Source organism: Garra rufa, chromosome 9 (assembly GCF_049309525.1).
Source record: "Garra rufa chromosome 9, GarRuf1.0, whole genome shotgun sequence".
Classification (NCBI taxonomy): Eukaryota; Metazoa; Chordata; class Actinopteri; order Cypriniformes; family Cyprinidae; genus Garra; species Garra rufa.
This window is the reverse complement of record NC_133369.1, coordinates 21,344,743-21,366,708: the sequence shown is the minus strand read 5'-3', so window position 1 is coordinate 21,366,708 and position 21,966 is coordinate 21,344,743. Positions and strand designations below refer to the sequence as shown.

The window sequence follows — 21,966 nt, the reverse complement described above, 5'->3', positions numbered from 1 at the left end:
ATATATATATATATATATATATATATATATATATATATATATATATATAATATATATATATATATATATATTATATATATATATATATATATATATATATATATATATATATATATATATATATATATATATATATATATATATATATATATATATATATATATATATATATATATATGTATGTGTGTGTGTGTGTGTGTGTATGTGTATGTGCAGGAGGTGAATTCACCGTTCAGAATCAGAGAATAGGGTTGACCGTGGTCTGCCAAGTGAAGAACGAATAAACGATGAAAAAATTTGTTAATTAGTATCCTGGTGAGTAACAGGCTGAGGCACCATGGGTTTAATTTTGAAACAGTGGTATCTAATCAGCATAAAGTGCAACTGTTGTTACCACCAACATTATTACATGTCCTGGCTGTTCAGTGTCAAACTACACTGCCTCAATATTCCACCTTTTCGCTTAATCAAATGCCAAAAAGTCTCTCGAGAGGTCCTGGAATAGCATATTTTCTTAGCTTCCGCTTGAATGAGTATCTCCTACATTCCTCTTCTGTCATGCTTCTAGTCATTCACAATCAACCACTGTCAGTCTCCACGGATTACAGATCTCCTGCTTGTAGAACTACATTCTACCAACAGCCCATCTGGCAGCTGCTGCAGAGGCGCAGGGAGCAGGTGAACCTGGCACCCTGCCTGTCTGCACAGGCTCTTTCCAACCCAGACGCACCTGAAAGAAACTCCATCTAAAGCTTGAGGTTTATAAATAGAGTCCAGCTCACCCAGAGCATTTATTTTTTTACATGGAAGAGAAGAGATTGTTGAATAAAGTTGGTGTCTTTGCATACAGAAAGTATTGGCGAAGCTTCATAGCATTAAGGTTGATCCACTGATGGACTATTTTAAGGATGTCCTTACTAGCTTTCTGGGCCTTGAACGTATTAGTTGCATTGCTGCGGGGTCAGAAAGCTCTCGGATTTCATCAAAAATATCTTTATTTGAGTTCCGAAGATGAACAAAGAATCACAGAATTTGCCTTTTTAGGTGAACTGCCCCTTTAATAGAAACATTGCAATAACATGTTTTGTAAACTGGGATTACTAGTCTTGCATCTATTTCTGCTTCTCCAAAGCAATTTTAGCAGAAAAATCTGATACAAAGTTGATACAATGATTAAAAGAGCCTTGCGCTATGAAAGAGCATCTTCTAAGCAATAAAATTTTCATTAAACATGGATGTGCTTTAAACGGCTTTGATAATGAGAGCTTGGCTACATTATCTGGCATATTAACTTTTTATTGGTTAGGCAGGAGCTGATGAGTTCGCAGTTTGATTCTGAAACAAGTGCTGGTGCATTAAACTCACACTCATCAGGAGTTGTGTTATAGGTTTATACTTGATTATTCAGTCAGAATTTTTGAAAAGGTGATGATACGATAAACTCTCGCCCACCATGGTGCTGATATAAAGAGTTGCGCTTAGTTCGAGCGCAGTACTGTTTTTGCTCGGATAGCAGGGTTGGATGGGTCACGGTCTGCTGAAAGCATTAGCAGAACAAGGACAGCTAAAGAGAGGGATGGACAAGTTAATGACAGAACAACAGCACACATTTTTATCCAGCAACACTGAGGATTCCTTAAATGGATCCAGCGGAGGCCATTGTATGTACATTTTATTTCTCCGCCCACAATGCATTAGCTCTCTTCTTTGTAAACCACAGATCCGGGTAGGCCCATTAAAAGTTCAAAGCTTTTATTAGGTTAAAATTAAAACATTAAAACATTCAAATTGTCTTTCACACATAAATAGGTTCACAGAGAGCGGCATTAATGGGTATAAACATAAACCAGTATGGGTATAAACCAGTCATAAGGGTCCATTTTTTTTAAATTGAGATTCTTAGCAATGCATATTACTAATCAAAAATTAAGTTTTGATATATTTACAGCAGGAAATTCACTAAATATCTTCATGCAACATGATATTTATTAAATATCCTTTTTGGCATGAAAGAAAAATGAATAATTTTGACCCAAACAATGTATTCTGCCCTCCAAAGGCAAAACGCAGTAACTACGCATTTGTTCAAAATTGAGTTAAGGCTTAAAATGGACTTTGTGACAACTGTTTTGTCTTGTGGCAAAGTCTCCTGGTTCAATTTTGTCCCAGAGAAATGAGAGTGTTTCAGAGAAATAAGAGTGTCAACATGTTTGACTAGCTGGCGTAAAAACTTTAAAGGCATTTTTCTCAGTTTCAGTGTTGGCGTAGTTACTGCACTTTGCCTTTGGAGGGCAGTTCATTGTTGGCTATTGCTACAAATTTACCCATGCTACTTTTACCGGTTTGTAGTCCATGGTCCAATATATTTTTGTTAATTATACTGCAAAAGTTTATTTGAATAAATTATACATTTAAAAATGACTAGTAAATCCCTCATATGTAGCAATACAAATGCTTTTTGTCATGTCTGCGAAAACTGTTGACTATCTGTTGCTCCACAAGTGTGTATTTCCATCACATTCACATTTTGATGCCATATTTTACGTGCAATTTAAGCCTATCTTCGGTTACATTGTGCAGAAATGCTATTTGTGCTTTGTAGTCATGCAGTGATGGAGGAGTGTGATGGAGGAGAGTTTTATGTAGCCCCAGAGATGTCCCTGTAATGTAAGTTCAATGCCATCGACAATGATATAGAGCAGTAAAGTCAAAGGCCTTATTAACGCACCCCTAAAGTCTAATCACCTAATTGCTAATCAGCCACACACCAAGCATTAAAAGATTTTGAGAGAAGGAGAGAGATCGTGGCTATCACTAGTGTTTTGACCCATAAACTAATGGAGGACTAATCAGAACACCAACAGAGAGCAAAGAGAATGAGGACGCTGACATTTTGCTTTTGAAGATTCTGGCTGATACAGTGACTGTCGTACTTAGTAGATGTGCTGTTTTATTGAAACACTTGACTTTAATGGCAAAAGGAGATGACTGAGATTGTACAATGCTAAGAGGAAGCTTCAAACCTTGTGCTAATGAGTGTAATAGGTAAAATGATTTTGACAAAAAGTCAGTAGGAATATATAAAGGGATAGTGTAGCAATTTGGAAATGTGATGTTCCAAAGTAATTTTTATTTTTGTTTTGATTAAGAGTAAACCAACCAAATGTTTATTTAGTGGGTAATTTCTTTATGTTTATTGTTAATTAAAACGAAGGTCCTGTGTGACGCACAGGAAAAATATACATATACCCGTATGCTCCAATGTTGTAAGAGAGCGCAATAATTCTAGATTAATCTGAAAAAGTATTTGCCACATTGCTTTTCAACCACAAACAACTTTTAATTAGGCTAATGAACTTTTTGATGCCTAATTTTTATAAATTCGGTCGGTAAAATGTTTTAATGTTTCTAACGAAGAATCTTATGCTCACCAAGGCAGCATTTATATGATTAAAAAACACAGTAAAAACAGTAATGTTCTAAAATATTATTATAATTTTAAATAGTTTTTTCTATTTTAGTATGTTTTAAAATGTAATTTGTTTCAGTGATAGCAAACCTAAATTCACAGCAATCAATTACTCCAGTATTTAGTATAACATCATCCCTCAGAAGTAATTCTAATATGCTGATTTGGTGCTTAAGAAACGTGGTGCGCTGCTTTTTATTTTTATGAAAACTGTAATAATGCTGTTTCTTCGATGAATACAAAGTTCACAGAATTTTATGGAACCTGTTTCCACCACTGAATAAAAAAGGTTATTGCGACTTTTAATCTCACATTTCTGACTTTTTTCTCAGAATTGTGCTAAATAAATGCGCAATTGCGAGTTATAGTCAGAAAGCAAGTTATAAACTCACAATTCTGAGAAATGATATAAACTCGCAATTGCAAGTTATAGTCAGAAAGCAAGTTATAAACTCACAATTCTGAGAAATGATATAAACTCGCAATTGCGAGTTATAGTCAGAAAGCAAGTTATAAACTCACAATTCTGAGAAATGATATAAACTCGCAATTGCAAGTTATAGTCATAATTGTGTTATATAAACTCACAATTGCAAGTTATAAAATCCATTTTTAAGTAAAAAATTCAGACACAATTCTGACTTAACAACTCACAGTTGCAGTTGCTAGTATAGTTCTCAGAATTGCGTCTTGCAATTCTGACTTTATAACTCCCAGTTGCAAGTTAATATCATGCAATTCTGAGAAAAAAGTCAGATTTGCGAGTTTATATCTTTATAAAGTTGTAAACCAAGAGACTTTTACTTTATAACTCTTACTTTATAACTGACTCTATATCACACAATTCTGACTTGAGTTTTCAGAAATGTGAGTTTATATCTCACAATTCTGAGAAAAAAAGTCAGAATTGCGAGATGTAAACTTAAAATTGTCAGAAAAAAATGGGAACTGTGAGATAAAAAGCTGCAATTACCTTGTTTTATTGTTTATTCAGTAGCGGAAAATGGCTTCCATAGAATTTAGACATAAGCTTATATTTTTTGTAACAAAGTCTTTTCTGTGACTTTTGACCAATTTAATGCATCCTTCTGAATAAAAATATTATTTATCTGAAAATAAATCTTAAATCCTTATCTTAATCTACTAACTTTTAAACAGTAGTATATGTTGTTAATTTTTTTATTTGTTTTACTTTTTAAATATTTTTTTATATTTAAAAGGGTCATCAGATGCCCATTTTCCACAAGTGGATAGGATTCTTTAGGGTCTTAATGAAAAGTTTCTCAATGGTAGTGTAAAACAACACCCTTTTTCCTTAGTCAAAAACAGCTCTGTTCACAGTAATCCGTTTTGTTGCATGTCCCTTTAAATGCTAATGAGCTCTGCTTACCCCACCCCTCTCTTCCGTGGGGTGAAGTGCGGTTCTCTCTGAGACTGTAAACTTTAGTCGCTTTTAGTAAAACCGATTAACAAAGATTTCTAAAAAGAAAACAAAAAACTCACTTCTTCTTTCGTTAAAGCTGGACGCATTTAGGCAGATCTGGGGGGCTCATTTCCTTCAAAAACAAAAGTAATCCTCTGCATCTTCAGGGGCTCAGATGTCGGAAGTAAATGACAAATGTTATGTTCATTATTACAACAAAACACCTCAATTGCTTAGGAGACATTCTTGTCTATTCCTGCTCCGGTGTTGAAACAATGGCAGACAGTTTACACCTCACTCAGGGCGGGTCTAAGGTAAGACGGCCATGTCAATCAACTATCATGGGAGCGGCCTTAGTCTGTGTGACATCACACAGCCAAGAATCTGAGAATGACTTGATTTGAGAAGGGGTTATTATTTAAAAGGATTAAAAAAAAAACACTGGGTGGATTTTTATCATTATAGGGTGGTTGTGTACACACACTGTCAACACACATTTATGTTCAAACAACATGTAAAAGTGAATTTTGCATCCAATGACCCCTTTAAATATTTATTGAATATTGTCGCTTTTATTATTATTGCCAATTTGTAAAACCACTTATCTAAGAGTCTAAAAGCCAACACCCCTTTACCGTGGTAAAATCAGTGCATCACACTGTGTCTTGTGGTTTATTGCTTTAATAACTTTATGCCAATGGATATGGCCACTTCAAACTGATCTTAGTGACCACCATTAGCTCTGTCCTATGCGGTCATAACTTTGAAGTCTGCAAATGTCATAGAAGTCTGCTGATTACTGTTATTACTCACCCACATATAAAAACTGACCAATATTTTCTTCTGATCTCGGTTGTTGTTGGCACAAAGACTTGTGGTCTGGAACATTCTGAACCTTTCCAGAGCATTTCCTGTGTTTGAGGCCCAAACGCCTCATCCATCTCCTTATCTGTAAGATTCCTGCAAAAACAAAAACATATTAATAAACTACCGATGGCAGATACATACTGTATACTTAGTCTTTTGATTGTGCAGAGTGAGTTGCATTCAGTTTGTTTATTGTGCAGATGACTGCCCAGTTACAGTGTCTTTTAATCATTTATTTTAATCCTATTCCTATAACTGTAAAGGTCAACCAGAAGCCTGTAATCCACTCATAGGAAACACATTTCCACCAGTTACAGCCACACCACTGTGGCAGAGATGCAGAGGGACCTTTATTCATTTGTTATTTTGGTTTATGAAGCAGGACAACCATAAATGAGGTCAGAAAGTGAGGTCTCCACAAACCTTTTTATCCTCTGTCCACTTATATGAATCATTCAAACTGAATCATACAGTATGTTCCTTAACACACACACACTGGTATTCCTATAATTATGGGGACATTCAATAGGCGTAATGGTTTTTATACTGTACAAACTGCATTTTCTATCCCCTTACCCTAAACCTACCCCAAACATGAAACTTTCTGCATTTTTAGACTTTCAAAACACCTCATTCTGTATGATTTATAAGCTTGTTTCCTTATGAGGACCTAAAAAACAGTCCTCACAAAGTCAAAATTTACAGATATTACTATACTTGTTGGGACATTTGGTCCTCATAATGTTTAAACACTAGTACACACACACAGTGCGTGGGTATTACTGCTTGTTCCGTGTAAGAGCTCAAGAGAAGAATCACTCAAGTTAAGTCACCTTTATAAATGCTTACACAATATAAACTGTTTAAAGCAGATTCACTGTGATAAGTAGGAAAAAAGCAATCCATTTTCAAACTATTTGAACACTTAAATCACAGTTCCAGATTATTTAAATACATTAATTTTGCATTTTATTTGTATTTATTTTCATTTTTATTAAAGTTTTATTAATTATTTTAATATATTTATTTTATATTTTAAATTAGTATTTATTTATTAAAATTTGTATTTTATTGTTTTTTATTTTAGTTTTTTTAATGCTATTGTATGGAGAATGGTAATGCCAATAGAGTACTTTGAAAATGAAAACTGTATGAGCAGGAAAGAGGGAGAGCAAAAGCAAGAGTTACCGAAAAGATGCCATTACTTATTTCTTCACGGGTAGTATAGATCAGTTTTTTAGCACAGTTTGAGGTTCTCTGCGGGTCCATTCTTTCCCACACCCTCTCTGGGCTATTAAATGACCTGCCTCTTGCTGCCCACAGCGGGACGTGGGATGGCAGCGCCGGTATGGAGACATTAAAGCCAGCATGGGTTCTCATAAAATATATGGATTTTTGTGATAGCCACATCGACAGCATTATGCTATTGGTTCAGGCTACCCACACTGTATTTTATTCAGAAAAGTGTGTTCTGTGAGGCAATTTCCTTTTGAACACCGCAAAGTGGACGATGGCGAGGAAGAACAAAGAAACGGCGGGTCGTTGCGGCTCTTATCAGGGTGTAGCCGTGTATATAGCAACCGGTGGCTGATAGGATTACTTTGCCACTGAATACGCAGAGTTGAAGGGAACACTAACTCACTCAATCTTCAAATGTTCCAGCTCCTTCTCTCCCCAGCATTTTGTCAAGGACGAAAGAGAATATGAATACGCGTGCCGCTTCGGGTCAGGGATGCCATGTAAATTGCATCAATCAGACAGCGCCCCATTGTCATGCAGATGTACGCTGTGCGGAATAAGACTCCGGTGAAGTATCGCTACAAGATAAGTATAGTTAGATAGAAGCGTACATGAAGTGCCTGCCAACCGGGAGCACCCGAAAACAAGCCGGGAATGTTTGGCATATCTGAATGTGATTAGGTTGAGCAGTTCGGGCAGATTGAAAGAGATTGTCCAGATTGTCTCGTCAGATTGCACCTCTGTTTTCTGCTCGGCGTTCGCGTGGGGTTGAGCGTGTCAGTTATTACGGCGAGCCAGGAGCCATATTGCGAGGCTGTTTCTACAAATAGCCGCCTCTACAAAAAGCCTCACAGATGTCACTCTGCGTTTGCACCCTTCCGTCCTGCTGCGTCTGGTTTATCTGTCAGCAGCAGAACGCACCTGAGGAACAGTGAGGTGTCATCGTAGCTGTCACCTGTGGGAGCAGGGAAGCTATCCCCGCCGTCCTGTTCTGCCTTTAATTGCTGTCACAAGAGTGAGGAAGGGAGGGCTGGCGTCCCCTGACAGCCTAATTAGTCTTCTGTAGTGCAGCTCTGGGCAGTAAACAGAGACAGCCTCTGATGCGCAGGCCCATAGGCGCACCGGTTCGGCAGTGGTGGAGGAGTGGGAGAGGCTCCTGGTGTGTTACGGATCATCAGACCTCTAACACCCTTATTAATAGCTCTATCCATCCTACTGCTTTGATTTCATTAACACCATGTCACCTCAAGGCCCCAGCCGGGCCCACAGGCGCTCGCTATCCTCACACACACTCTTGCCTGCCGTCTCCATCCACTGACCTCCCTCTGCTGTACAAACGCTCATTATGCAAAGGACTCATTACGCGATTATTAAATACACGGTCTCGCGTATGCGAATGCAGCTGAATATTGATAAGATTCAAGTACGATTTTTGTGTAATTTGTAGGTAAATCATGTGATGGGGTTTCAGTTGGAGAGGGAAACAGAAGGTTGCTGTTTTTTTTTATAGACACTCGCCATGCGCGGGAGGTAGCATATGGAGGATTGTTTGATTAATCACTGAAATAACTTCAGATATCTTCTTGAACTGCGTTACTTGACTTGGCAGCATGTCCAGAAGGCTTTGATGAGAATTCAGTTAAATTTGCAGATTTATGTTATGTGTATGATTAAAGGTGAAGCGTGTAATTATTTGGATGTTAAAATACTTTCTATCCTGGTTTAATCAGAAGCAATGGAGTAAGCCATTTCTCTGACAAGTGTAAACACTGTGGCTCTGTGATGATATGAAATTGTATTTATTTAACTGGAACTGAATCATTTTTTGAATCACATTTCAAGGTAGGAAGGCGTCAAGGCACGTTCAAATCCGAAGTTAGCTTCACTTCCTGTCTCCTAAGATACCTTCGTCTGGTCGATTTTTAAAGGCAGCATAAATGTATCCTTTGCTGACTTTGATATCCCACTATCCTGTGTGTTCCACCCCATGATGGTTGAGCTAAAAAAAATAAATAAAGATGGCTTGTGCTGGTTGTTTGGTCAGTTTGTGCGTAAATGTGTTTCTGACCAACTTTTTGCACTTTTGATCTTATTTCTAGTGAGAAATCAGTATTCTAATAATTAAATATTTGCTTAGTTATTATCAAAGCTTGTTCTATTTTGTAGATCATCAATGTTTTGTGAGGTGCCTTCATGTGCAAATGCTGCCTGCAAAGTCATTGCCTGATAAGGCAGCGAGGCATCAAGTTAGCTGCCTAGGTTTTTGAATAAAGCCTCTCTGTCTGTAAAAGGTAAAGCACAACCAGTGATTTCTGATTTTTGAGTGAATGAGTCTTATGCTTATGGACCAGCATAAACCAGCAAAGGGCCAGCATAAACCAGCAAAGGACCAGCCTAAACCAGCAAAGGACCAGCATAAACCAGCTAAAACCAGCATCCCAGCACCAAAAAATACCTAACCAGCATATGCTGTTTTTTTCAGCAGGGAGCTGGTTCTTTTGTAATGAATTGAAACTGTACAGCATGGCCAGTAAAGTCCAATTCTTGAGTGAATGACTCTTATGAGTCTGTTCCTTTCTGTGAATCAAAAACAGCCTACAGCGCAAGTGAAGGCGATACTCGAGTGAATGACTCTTATGAGTCAGTTCTTTTTTGTGAAGCATATAGCAAGAGAAATGAAGTCCAATTTTTGAGCAAACAGTTATGAGCTTGTTCTTTTTTGTGAAGAACACAGCATGGCCAGTGAAGTCTGATTGTCGAGTGAATGACTCTTCCCTGATAGCACACATACATCACAGAGACGTCTATTTGACTTTGCATTTACATCTGGAAGATGTTTTACAGTGTTTGCTCATTTGCAATACGTCTATAGGACGTTTCCCGTCAGATGTCAAATAGATGTTTATGATTTGGAATGTGCTGTTTTGGTTATGAGTCTGATCTTTTTTGTGAAGCAAACAGCGTGACTAATGAAGACTGATTCTCGAGCAAACGCTTGTGAGACGGTTCTTTTTCGTGGAGGATACAGCATGGCCAGTGAAGTCCAATTGTCAGGTGAATGACTCTTGTGATATGGTTCTTTTTTTATGAATTGAAACTGTACTGGCCAGTTGAAGCTTGATTCTCAAATGAATGACTCTTTTTTTATGAAGCATACAGCATGACTACTGAAGTCCCATCCTTGAGCAAACACTTGTTAGATGTGTTATGAATCAGTTCCTTTCTGTGAATTGAAAACAGCCTATACACCACAAGTGAAGGTGATGCTTGAGTAAATGACTCTTATGAGTTAGACTTTTTTGTGAAGCATATAGAGAGAGTAATAAAGTCAGATTCTTGAGCAAACAGTTACTGTATGAGCTGGTTCTTTTTCGTGAAGAGTACAGCATGGCCAGTGAAGTCGAATTGTCGAGTGAATGACTCTTATGAGTCTGATCTTTTTTGTGAAGCATACAGCGTGACTAATGAAGACCGATTCTCGAGCAATCACTTGTGAGAATGTTCTTTTTCGTGAAGCATACAGCATGGACACTGAAGTCTGATTGTTGAGTGAATGACTCTTGTGAGATGGTTCTTTTTTGTGAAGCATACAGCATGACTACTGAAGTCCAATTCTTGAGCAAACACTTGTGAGATGGTTCAATTCTCAAGTGGATGACTCTTATGAGTCAGTTCACTTGTGAGAAGGTTCTTTTTCGTGAAGCATACAGCATGGCCAGTGAAGTCCGATTGTTGAGTGAATGACTGAAGTCCGATTCATGAATACTGAAGTCCGATTCTTGAGCAAACACTTGTGAGATGGTTCAATTCTCAAGTGAATGACTCTTATGAGTCAGTTCATTTCTGTAAATCAAAAATAGTCTTATACACCGCAAGTGAAGTCGATGCTCGAGTGAATGACTCCTATGAGTCGGTTCTTTTTTGTGAAGCATATAGCAAGAGAAATGAAGTCCAATTCTCGAGCAAACAGTTATGAGCTGGTTCTTTTTAATGAAGCATACAGCATGGCTAGTGAAGTCTGATTGTCAAGTGAATGACTCTTATGAGTCTGATCTTTTTTGTAAAGCATACAGTGTGACTAATGAAGACCGATTCTCGAGCAAACACTTGTGAGACGGTTCTTTTTCGTGAAGCATACAGCATGGCCAGTGAAGTCTGATTGTTGAGTGAATGACTCTTGTGAGATGGTTCTTTTTTGTGAAGCATACAGCATGACTACTGAAGTCCGATTCTTGAGCAAACACTTGTGAGATGGTTCAATTCACAAGTGAATGACTATGAACTATTGTCATGATCGGGGCTGTGGGTCTCCCTTCAGCCTCCTGAGGTCGCTGTTTCTACACTACACTTCCTGATTGCATTCACCTGTCTTTGTCATTAGCACTGATTCACTCACATCTGCTCACTATTATCTGGTCTTTAAAAACTCTCACCTTTCACTCCTGCTTCATGGCTGCATTGTCTTCTGTCTTCGTGTGTGTTCTCTGGTTTATTTCTGTGTCTCTGAATCCCTGGCTTTTGATCTTGTTTCATGCTTTGTTCAGTTTTTGTTTATGTTTAGTTTGCCATGTTGGCCTTTTGGTTTGTTATTCGTTTGTTTATTTGTGTTTATTTAATAAATTCTATTCCCCGCACTTGGACCCAGACCTCCTCTATCTCACACGTGACAGAATGCAGACTCCCAAGATGGGTCCAGCGGGAATTTTTTTTTTGAGGCGGCGACCATTCGCTCTGCTCCAATGACGGACGGGATGTCTTTTGAGGCGGCGTCGGCAGCGCGCTTTGAGTATATCTACGCCTGCCTGGCGATGGATGCCCGTGTCGCCGAGGATATGCGAAGGCGCCCCTTCTTTGCAGTGCGGGTGGAGACGGAGTTTCGTGAGAAGGCGGCGGCTTCCACTTTCTCTGTTCCTGACGCAGAGACGACTGCGCTTTCTGTTCCTGACGCAGAGGCGGCTGCGCTCTCTGTTCTTGACGCGGAGGACACTGCGCTCTCTGTTCCTGACGCAGAGACGACTGCACTCTCTGTTCCTGACGTGGAAGCAACCACCGTCTCTGTTCCCGATGCGGCGGCGACCGCTATCTTGGTTCCTGATGCGGCGGCGACCGCTGTCTCTGTTCCTGATGCGGCGGCGACCGTTATCTTGGTTCCTGACGCTGCGGTGACCGCTCTCTCTGTTCCGGACGCGGCGGTGACCGCACTCTCTGTTCCGGACGCGGCGGTGACCGCACTCTCTGTTCCGGACGCGGCGGTGACCGCACTCTCTGTTCCGGACGCGGCGGTGACCGCTCTCTCTGTTCCGGACGCGGCGGTGACCGCTTTCTCTGTTCCGGACGCGGCGGTGACCGCACTCTCTGTTCCGGACGCGGCGGTGACCGCTCTCTCTGTTCCGGACGCGGCGGTGACCGCTCTCTCTGTTCCGGACGCGGCGGTGACCGCGCTCTCTGTTCCGGACGCGGCGGTGACCGCGCTCTCTGTTCCTGACGCGGCGGTGACCGCGCTCTCTGTTCCGGACGCGGCGGTGACCGCTCTCTCTGTTCCGGACGCGGCGGTGACCGCGCTCTCTGTTCCTGACATGGCGGTGACCGCGCTCTCTGTTCCGGACGCGGCGGTGACCGCGCTCTCTGTTCCTGACACGGCGGTGACCGCGCTCTCTGTTCCGGACGCGGCGGTGACCGCGCTCTCTGTTCCTGACGCGGCGGTGACCGCGCTCTCTGTTCCGGACGCGGCGGTGACCGCGCTCTCTGTTCCGGACGCGGCGGTGACCGCGCTCTCTGTTCCTGACACGGCGGTGACCGCGCTCTCTGTTCCGGACGCGGCGGTGACCGCGCTCTCTGTTCCTGACACGGCGGTGACCGCGCTCTCTGTTCCGGACGCGGCGGTGACCGCGCTCTCTGTTCCTGACGCGGCGGTGACCGCGCTCTCTGTTCCGGACGCGGCGGTGACCGCTCTCTCTGTTCCAGACGCGGCGGTGACCGCGCTCTCTGTTCCGGACGCGGCGGTGACCGCGCTCTCTGTTCCTGACGCGGCGGTGACCGCGCTCTCTGTTCCAGACGCGGCGGTGACCGCTCTCTCTGTTCCTGACGCGGCGGTGACCGCTCTCTCTGTTCCGGACGCGACGGTGACCGCTCTCTCTGTTCCGGACGCGGAGGCTATCGCGCTCTCTGTTCCTGACGCGGCGGTGACTGCGCTGCACGGGCCTGGCGCGTCCGTGACTGCTCTCTCTGTCCCTGACGCAGAGCCGACTGCGTTCTCTGTTCCGGACGCGGAGGCAACCGCGCTCTCTGTTCCTGACGCGGCGGTGACTGCGCTGCACGGGCCTGGCCCGCCATCCCTCCCCCTGAGTTGCCTTCCTCCGTGCCTCCTCCCTCCAGACTTTGGGAACGTCTGGGAGCCGTTCCGTAGGGAGGGGGTACTGTCATGATCGGGGCTGTGGGTCTCCCTTCAGCCTCCTGAGGTCGCTGTTTCTACACTACACTTCCTGATTGCATTCACCTGTCTTTGTCATTAGCACTGATTTACTCACATCTGCTCACTATTATCTGGTCTTTAAAAACTCTCACCTTTCACTCCTGCTTCATGGCTGCATTGTCTTCTGTCTTCGTGTGTGTTCTCTGGTTTATTTCTGTGTCTCTGAATCCCTGGCTTTTGATCTTGTTTCATGCTTTGTTCAGTTTTTGTTTATGTTTAGTTTGCCGTGTTGGCCTTTTGGTTTTGTTTTGTTTGTTTTATTATATTAAAGATACCTACCTGCATCTGGACCCAGACCTCATCCTTGTTAACCGTGACAACTATGAATGAACTATGAGTCAGTTCATTTATGTAAATCAAAAATAGCCTATATAACACAGGTGAAATCGATGCTTGAGTGAATGACTACTATGAGTAGGTTACCAGTGAAGTCTGATTCCTGAGGGAAAGACGCAGATGAGCCGACTGGTTGTTCATTTGATTATGTGTAGTGAAGTTTTTTTGTGGTATTTTATAAAAATAAAGGAATTAGGCAAATGTACACATTTTTTAGACTTGATGAAATGATCCCAGCATTTTGCAAAAGAAATGCAATTGTTTTCCAAGTATCTAATTTATTTATTCCTCAAATTGAAAAGAGTCATAATGTATCTGTTAAGGATTCAGAATTGTTATATTCTGCATGATTCCCTTTCCTAGTTTGGGGCAGGACTATCTGGTCTAAAAGACATTATTACTGTATCTTTTCAATTCTTTTGGAGAATGAGTACTATTTTGCAGTCCTTAAATTGGCAGGAAGACTGCTCTGCCCGTATCAGCTCAGGAATAGCTGATGTCAGTGGGAGCCAGACCGCAGACGTCTCAGAGACCCAGAGGCAGAATAGCACTGACCCTTTCTGCCCTCATGTCCTCCAAAAACACTCCTTTATTATCATTTATGTGTCCCAGGATTCCTCAGGCCTGTCAGAGACAGAGAGTGGGAGCTGGAGACGAATAGATTCAAAATACCATAATTGTTTTAACTCACTTAAACAAGACAATAATCTGTCTATAATCTTCCTAGAACCAAACAATGATGTTACCGAAAACTGCATTTAAATAGCAAATAATTGCAGATGCTGGAAAATGCCAATGCTGTTTAGTCAAATGAAGAAGATCCGCTTTGAGGAGCTCATAGAGGATGAAATTTAATTTTGACATTGAGAGATGAGGGGATTTTAGATTTGGTCCACCAAACTGCTCTCCAGGGTCAACTCATTTTCTTCAGCTATAGGCCGAGCAGGAAGTGAACACAATACATGTGCAGAGCACGTAATTTAATTCCATATATCTTAACAGAGAGCTGAAGGTGACAAAACACACTTGTTGATATGTTTTGTTGTTTACAATCAGTTTTAACTTAGCACAATAATGCTCACATCTGTTTCTGGCTCAGGCGTCTTTACTGACAGACTTCCTTTGCTCTAACATCATAAACAAAGAGATAACAGACCGAATTTGAATTAAGATTAAGATGTTTATGATTGCTAAATAGTTTAAAACATGCTAGCTATTTGTCAAACAATTGCAGTACTTGACAGAATAATTGCTTCAGCTAAGTTAAAGAGACACATCTTCACAAGTTTTAGATCCTACTAGGAGAGTGATTTTCCATGTGGAGCTGGCTGCAGAATTGATGTTTTATGAATTGTGGAGGGGTTGGAAGTAACAGTATGGGAGCAGATTTGACTTGCAGATAGCACCGAGCCAGTTGCACCCCATTGGATGATTGACAACTTCATACTAGGCCGTTGCTCTTCACTGATGCTCTCAGAGCTTTTTGAACCAATCAAGGACATACTGTATACAACTGTCAACCTAAAACATCCTAGAACAATTTTATCTCCAACCTATCAATAACTGTAGATTAATTAAAGTGAACAACACAGAATGAGGTAAATGCAGAATATAATATGCAGTACTTCAGTGATTGTATGTTTGTCTTTAAATACAGTTGAGGTCAAAAGTTTACATCTCCCTTTCAGAATCTCCCTTTTCAAAATGTGAATTATTTTACCAAAATAAGAGGGATTATACAAAATCCATGTTATTTTTTTATTATTATTTAGTACTGACCTGAATAAGATATGTCACATAAAAGATGTTTACATATAGTTCACAAGAGAAAAAATATACTTTAAAAGTCAGGGGGGTGAAAACTTTTAAGCAGAATAAAAATGTGTACATTGTTCTTATTTTGCCTAAATATAATATTTTTTCATTTGGTACTGCCCTTCAGAAGCTACAGAAGATGGTTATGAAGACATGTTTCCCAGAAGACAAAATAAGTTAAATTTACCCTGATCTTCAAATTCTTAATGTATGTTTTTTCTTTTTTGTCTTTCTGAAGCATTAGTGAGTGTTTGAACCGTAATAGTTGCATATGAGTCCCTGAGTTGTCTTCCGTGTGAAAAGATGGATCTCAAACTCATACTGTACAGTCATTGATGGAAAGGGTTCAAATACACAAAAATGCTGGAAAACCAAAGAATTTGTGGGACCTGATGGATTTTTCTAAAGAACAGCAGGCAGTTTAACTGTTCAGGACAAGCAAGGAACTCATGAACAACTATCACTAAACAAAAAAACACAGCTGTGGATTATTCAGGTAAGAACACAGTTTTAAGAATCAAGGGGTTGAAAACTTTTGAACAGGGTCATTTTTATAAATTCAACTATTAGTTTATCTTGTGGACTATATGTAAACATATTTTATGTGAAATATCATATTCAGGTCAGTACAAAATAAACAATAACATGCATTTTGTATGATCCCACTTATTTTGGTAAAATAATAAACATTTTGCAGATTCTAAAAAGGGGGTGTAAACTTTTGACCTCAACTGTACAGTACATTAAAATTTACTTAGCATAAACTTACACAGCAATTTCTAATTTGCATTTGTACTTAATTCAAGTGTGTAGAAATTAAAGCTCTAACATAAAATTATGGGATTGTTTGTTATATTTGAGTCCTCAAATGAGTAGAAAGTATTTTTTTAAAGCAGTTTTTTATTTATTTACAAATCTGAAAACATTTTAAGTATGATATAAACTGAAATGAAAATAATTCCAAATAACTGAAGTTGTAAATAAAAAAAATTAGTTTATTGGAATATATTTTACAAGAAAATACTATTTTAGTCTGTTCTCTTCCATTTCTTTGTAATCATTTGAGAAATGTAATCATTTCTGAGTGAAAATTGTTTCTACACTGTTTTGGCATTAATAATAAATAAAGTTGCTTTTTGGATTTGGTATACAGTGAATAAATGAACAATTTTATGAATTTCATGTATTGTAGAACCAATCAAGGACATATTTGTCTGGAGACTCTGTAGAACTTTTCCAGCAAGGGTGAAGCCTTATCTTTGCTCTTTTTGATTTGATTTGATTTGATTTGATTTGAGTTGAGTTGAACAGAACCACAGGTAATGTCTCACATTTGTGACCTTAGAGAATCTAGGATATTCTTGTTAATAAAAATTCTAGCATGATAAGGACTTCCAAGGTCAGGCCAGCTGCCTCACAAGCTGCAATTTCACTATACTCACATTTTTATTAGGCGAAAATGAAAGAACTATAATTATTGAGACACAGCAAAACTGAGCAGTTGCTCTGATGAACCATCTGTCAGCTCAGTCTGAATGTCAATGAAATAGAACCAGATAGAAAGGCCCAGGTCCTGCAGTACTGAAAAGTTTCCTGAAGGAAAAATGAGGGTGCTAACATTTTTCAACTCACTGCGTGAAATCCTCTTGTCTCAGTTGCCCTTGAGTGTCTTTGCTCCCCTCAGGACTCAAAAGATGCACAAGAGATCACGACTGCTGAATGTTTTATATTGTAGCTACTTTGTTCATTGCACATATAATTTCAGACTGTTCCTTGTGTGGTTTTATTTGACTATTAGTATAAGCTCGGTCTGACTGGCTTAATCAAGGATTTTGTCAGAATTAAGTTTAGTTCTTCCTAGCAGATGCTTTCTGAGTAAAGCATGCTCATTAAATTCCAATTCAAAAGTAAAATGAAGTCGAAAGTGCTGACAGCAATACAGCACCATGTAAGAATGCAACTGTTGTACTGCATTAACTGATTATGACCAAATGTATTTCTGTAAAGTAGTTTTTAATGTCCTCGTCTACTAAATAGAAAAAGGAATTAAGGAGGATTGAAGAGGGATTAGAATTCAGAGAGTAGGTTGCACTGCACTGAGATGAATGTGTTGAAGTTGACATGATAGTTAGTAAGATGTCTTGTCTAGTCGATGGAGATTAAGGTGTGCTGTGTGCTAATGTCATTTGTGGATTTCTTCGATATGTTGGGATGTACTTTTAGGTGTCTTGTTATTTAAAATGCTCCTATCATGAGGAATCACATTTTTCTTGATCTTGTGAGATGAAAGAGTTCACTATGAAAACATACCGCAACTTTTAGAACACAGAACTTCTTTGTCAGTGAAAAGGCATTTATTGAAAGCTGAGAAAATGGCTCTGTATTTTCACAACTTTTTGATGTCAGACAGATGATTCGAACACATGCAAATCCATTGGAACACATGGCTACCCACGTGCCAGCGCCGCAGTGTTCACAAATGTCTGTCCAGTCAGGGTGATGTAACAGGAGGAAGTAGGATAGAGACTGTTATTCCAAACACCAGACAATCTGATAAGAGTTTAATGAGGGAATGTCTGTCAAACCTTGTACTTTTGACTGTGGCACTTGCCACTCCGCATATCCTTCTGAAGAATCACACTTGGCTAAAGTTTATTTTTAACAATGTCCCTGATCATTTCAGTCTGATATTAACAGTTTGAGCAACGCTTATATTTAAGAGTTTTAAAGAGTTCACCAAAAAATAAAAAATAAATAAATAAAAAGTGGCATGTCCAAAATTATTCATACCCTTTGCAAACTGTCACAGTCTATGGGAAAATCCAAAGTTCTATACCATTCCAAATAGTCCAAGCTGTTATAAGGCATCCTAATTACCCTGATTCATTGGGAACAGCTGTTTTAATCAACTCAACAGGTGAAAAACAGAAGCTCTCTGATGTTGGTGTGTGGACAGTCATGGAGCTCACTGAGGACCTGCAGCTGCGCATTGTGGCTGCTCACAAGTCAGGAAAGGGCTATAAGACCATATCTAAATGTTTTGAAGTTCCAGTGGCTACAGTGCAAAGTATTATTAAAAAATACAAGACGTTCCGCACTGTGAAAAATTTCAGAGGATAATGAGAGAGGTAAAAAAGAATCCAAGGATCACCACCAAGGCCATCCTGATGAATCTGGGCTCTGCTGGTGGCAACATCTCAAGGCAGACAGTCCAATGGACACTGCACATCGCTGGGTTCCATGGGCGCAGACCAAGGAGGACACCACTTCTCCAGATAAGGCACACAAAAGCCCGCTTGGCCTTTGCAAATGCTCATCTGGACAAAGAAGAAGACTACTGGTCTTCTGTTTTATGGTCAGATAAAACAAAAATTGAATTGTTTGGCCACAATGATGTAGCCTTCATTTGGCGTAAAAAAGGAGAAGCTTTCAACTCTAAGAACACCATCCCCACTGTCAAACATGGTGATGGGAACCTAATGTTTTTTTTTTTTTTTGTTTTTTTTTGTTTTTTTTAGCCGGTGGACCAGGGAACCTAATCACAGTAAACGGCACCATGAAAAAGGAGCAATACATCAAAATTCTCAACAACAACATCAGGCAGTCTGCAGAGAAACTTGGCCTTGGGCACCAGTGGACATTTCAGCACGACAACGGCAAAAGTGGTGAAGAAATGGTTAGCAGACAAAAACATTAACGTTTTGCAGTGGCCCAGCCAAAGTCCTGATTTAAATCCATTTGAGAATCTGTGGAGGGAGCTAAAGATCAGGATGATGGCTAGGAGACCCTCCAACCTGAAAGAGTTGGAGCTCATCGCTAAAGATGAATGGGCAAAAATACCAGTGGAGACATGCAAAAAGCTGGTCAGCAATTATAGGAAGCGTTTGATTGCTGTAATAGCCAATAAAGGCTTTTCTATTGATCATTGAGAAGGGTATGAAAAATTTTGGACATGCCACTTTTTGTTCAAATGTAAATAAAAGATGAGTAATAATTTTTTCAACAATGATGCCTCTTGTACATCGTCTTATTATCTTCTGGGAGACGTCTGTGTCATTTCTAATAAAAAAAAAATAACTTGCTGGTTGAATTAAAGTAACTTTAAAGGAACACTCCACTTTTTTTGGAAATAGGCTCATTCTCCAACTCCCCCCAGGTTAATAAATTGAGTTTTACCATTTTGAAATCCATTCAGCCATTCTCCTGTTCTGGCGATATCACTTTTAGCATAGCTTAGCATAGATCATTGAATCATATTAGACCAATAGCATCGCGTTCAAAAATAACCAATGAGTTTCAGTATTTGTCCTATTTAAAACTTGACTCTTCTGAAGTTATATCGTGTACTAAAATTGGCGGAAAATGTAAAGATGCGATTTTCTAGGCCGATAAGATTAGGAACTACACTCCCATTCTGGTGTAATAGACAAGGAAGTTTGCTGCCATAATATGGATGCAGCAGGCACAGTAATATCACGCAGCGCCTGAAATTAGTTCCCAGCTAGGTAACTTCCAACGAGGAACGCTCCCTGTGCATGCAGTTGGTCACGTTGTGCTGCGTGATATTACTGCGCCTGCTTCGGCCATGTTACGGCAGCAAACTTCCTTGACTATTACGCCGGAATAGGAGTGTAGTTCCTAATCTTATCGGCCTAGAAAATCGCATTTTCCGCCGGTCTTAGTACACAATATAACTGCAGAAGAGTCAAGTTTTAAATAGGACAAATACCGAAACTAGTTGGTCATTTTTGAATGCAATGCTATTGGTCTAATAGGATTCTACGGAGCCCCTTACGTCACCTGTAGAAAAAAAAAAAATTAATCCGTGGGGACGGTTTTGCAATTCGTTCCCTCAATTTATAAACAGTACTCACGAATTCTTAAACTGTTCCCTCAGTTTAACATGTCGTGCCCACGGATTAACAACCTGTACCCACGAATTTCCAATCCGTGCGCTCAGATTTTGTAAACCGTACCCTCGGATTTTGAATCCGTACCCACAAATTCATAATCCGTGCACACGATTTCGCAATCCCTTCCTATGGTTTGTAAACTGTACTCACGAGGTGCGTTCCGATCGACAGGGTCCCTACGCAGTGTTCACTGCTCCCTACTCCCTTAGCACGGTATATCCGTTGAAGTGGACTTCGCTGACAATAATCGCTCATTTGGAATGCCCTGGAACATCATCAAAGCAAATCAACGGCAGGGTCACGCAGATTGATTTAACATAAATAAATATTGTAATTTATTTTACTTTCAAATTTAAATAAATATAAAATACATATAAACGTATAGTCCAAATGTATATGTTTAGACCGTTAACACATTAACAGATTTTTGTGGTCTTATCTCACGCACTTTTTTTTCCCCCCACACACAGCCTATTAACTATTAACTATTAACTATTAACTAGATTTAACTATCCTGTGGTAACATTAAATAACAAGACAGAGCTTCACCTCGCCAGTTTTACTTTCATTCATAAAATACAATATGCAAATGTAACATGAATCGCCATAACCATTCATAAACACTCTAATTTGTATAATAATAACAACATTTATTGCAACCGCTTCATTTCAGAGCCTTAAAAAAACTTAAACGGCTCTTCTCCATCATTACTTCGAACTGGTGACGCGGTGCGCAATGACAGTTGGGTAGTTTTCCCCGTCCACTTCCTGTGAAGTGAAGTACTGATGTTCCCTTATTCCCTATGCCGTTCGCAGTGCCCTTCGAACTGAACATGTTCGCTCCCTTCGGTTTGGAATCTCACTTAAGATGGCGGAATACCCTGTGAAGTCCACTTCGCAGTCCACTTACGGTCGAATGGAACGCACCTACGGATTTGTGGCCCCGCCCCCAAATTCAACCAGGCCACCTGTTTAGGTGTGGGATGCATTGTATTGCATTTATTAAACTTTATTTCTCATAGTAGGCTATATGAGACTATGCAACACTGACAAAACAAGAGTTTTTAGCTTTATTTTATATTAATCACCAATAGATTAGCTGCTAAAACACCACACCTCCTATTGGTTATTAATGTAAAATAAACGCTAAAAAGAAGACTGTTTTGTAAGTGCGGATCATGGTACCAAAATAAAATAATAATTGAAGAGCGCTGTTCAAACGGCTTTGCTTTATTTAATAATATTTTTAAAAATATAAAATTGCCTGAATGAATAAATTAATAGATGAATAACTGTCTTAAGAGCACTCATTTATTTAGTCTACAAATTAAAATAATAATTATAATAATTATGTAACAGGGAGTCAGACTGAGACGTGCGGATCCATTTGCAGCATTTTATTGTCAAGATCGTAGTCGGGGCAAACAGGGTC

At 39.8% G+C, this 21,966-nt stretch overlaps 1 long non-coding RNA gene across 1 annotated transcript in view; it reads right to left on the bottom strand.

Moving 5' to 3' along the window:
- The window catches only part of LOC141342186 (uncharacterized), a 52,691-nt gene that overhangs the window by 5,262 nt on the left and 25,463 nt on the right, over positions 1 to 21,966 (bottom strand). Inside the window, exon 2 of the long non-coding RNA XR_012356670.1 lies at positions 5,706 to 5,852. This is a non-coding gene — a long non-coding RNA (uncharacterized lncRNA). The remainder of the gene's footprint in view (positions 1 to 5,705; positions 5,853 to 21,966) is intronic.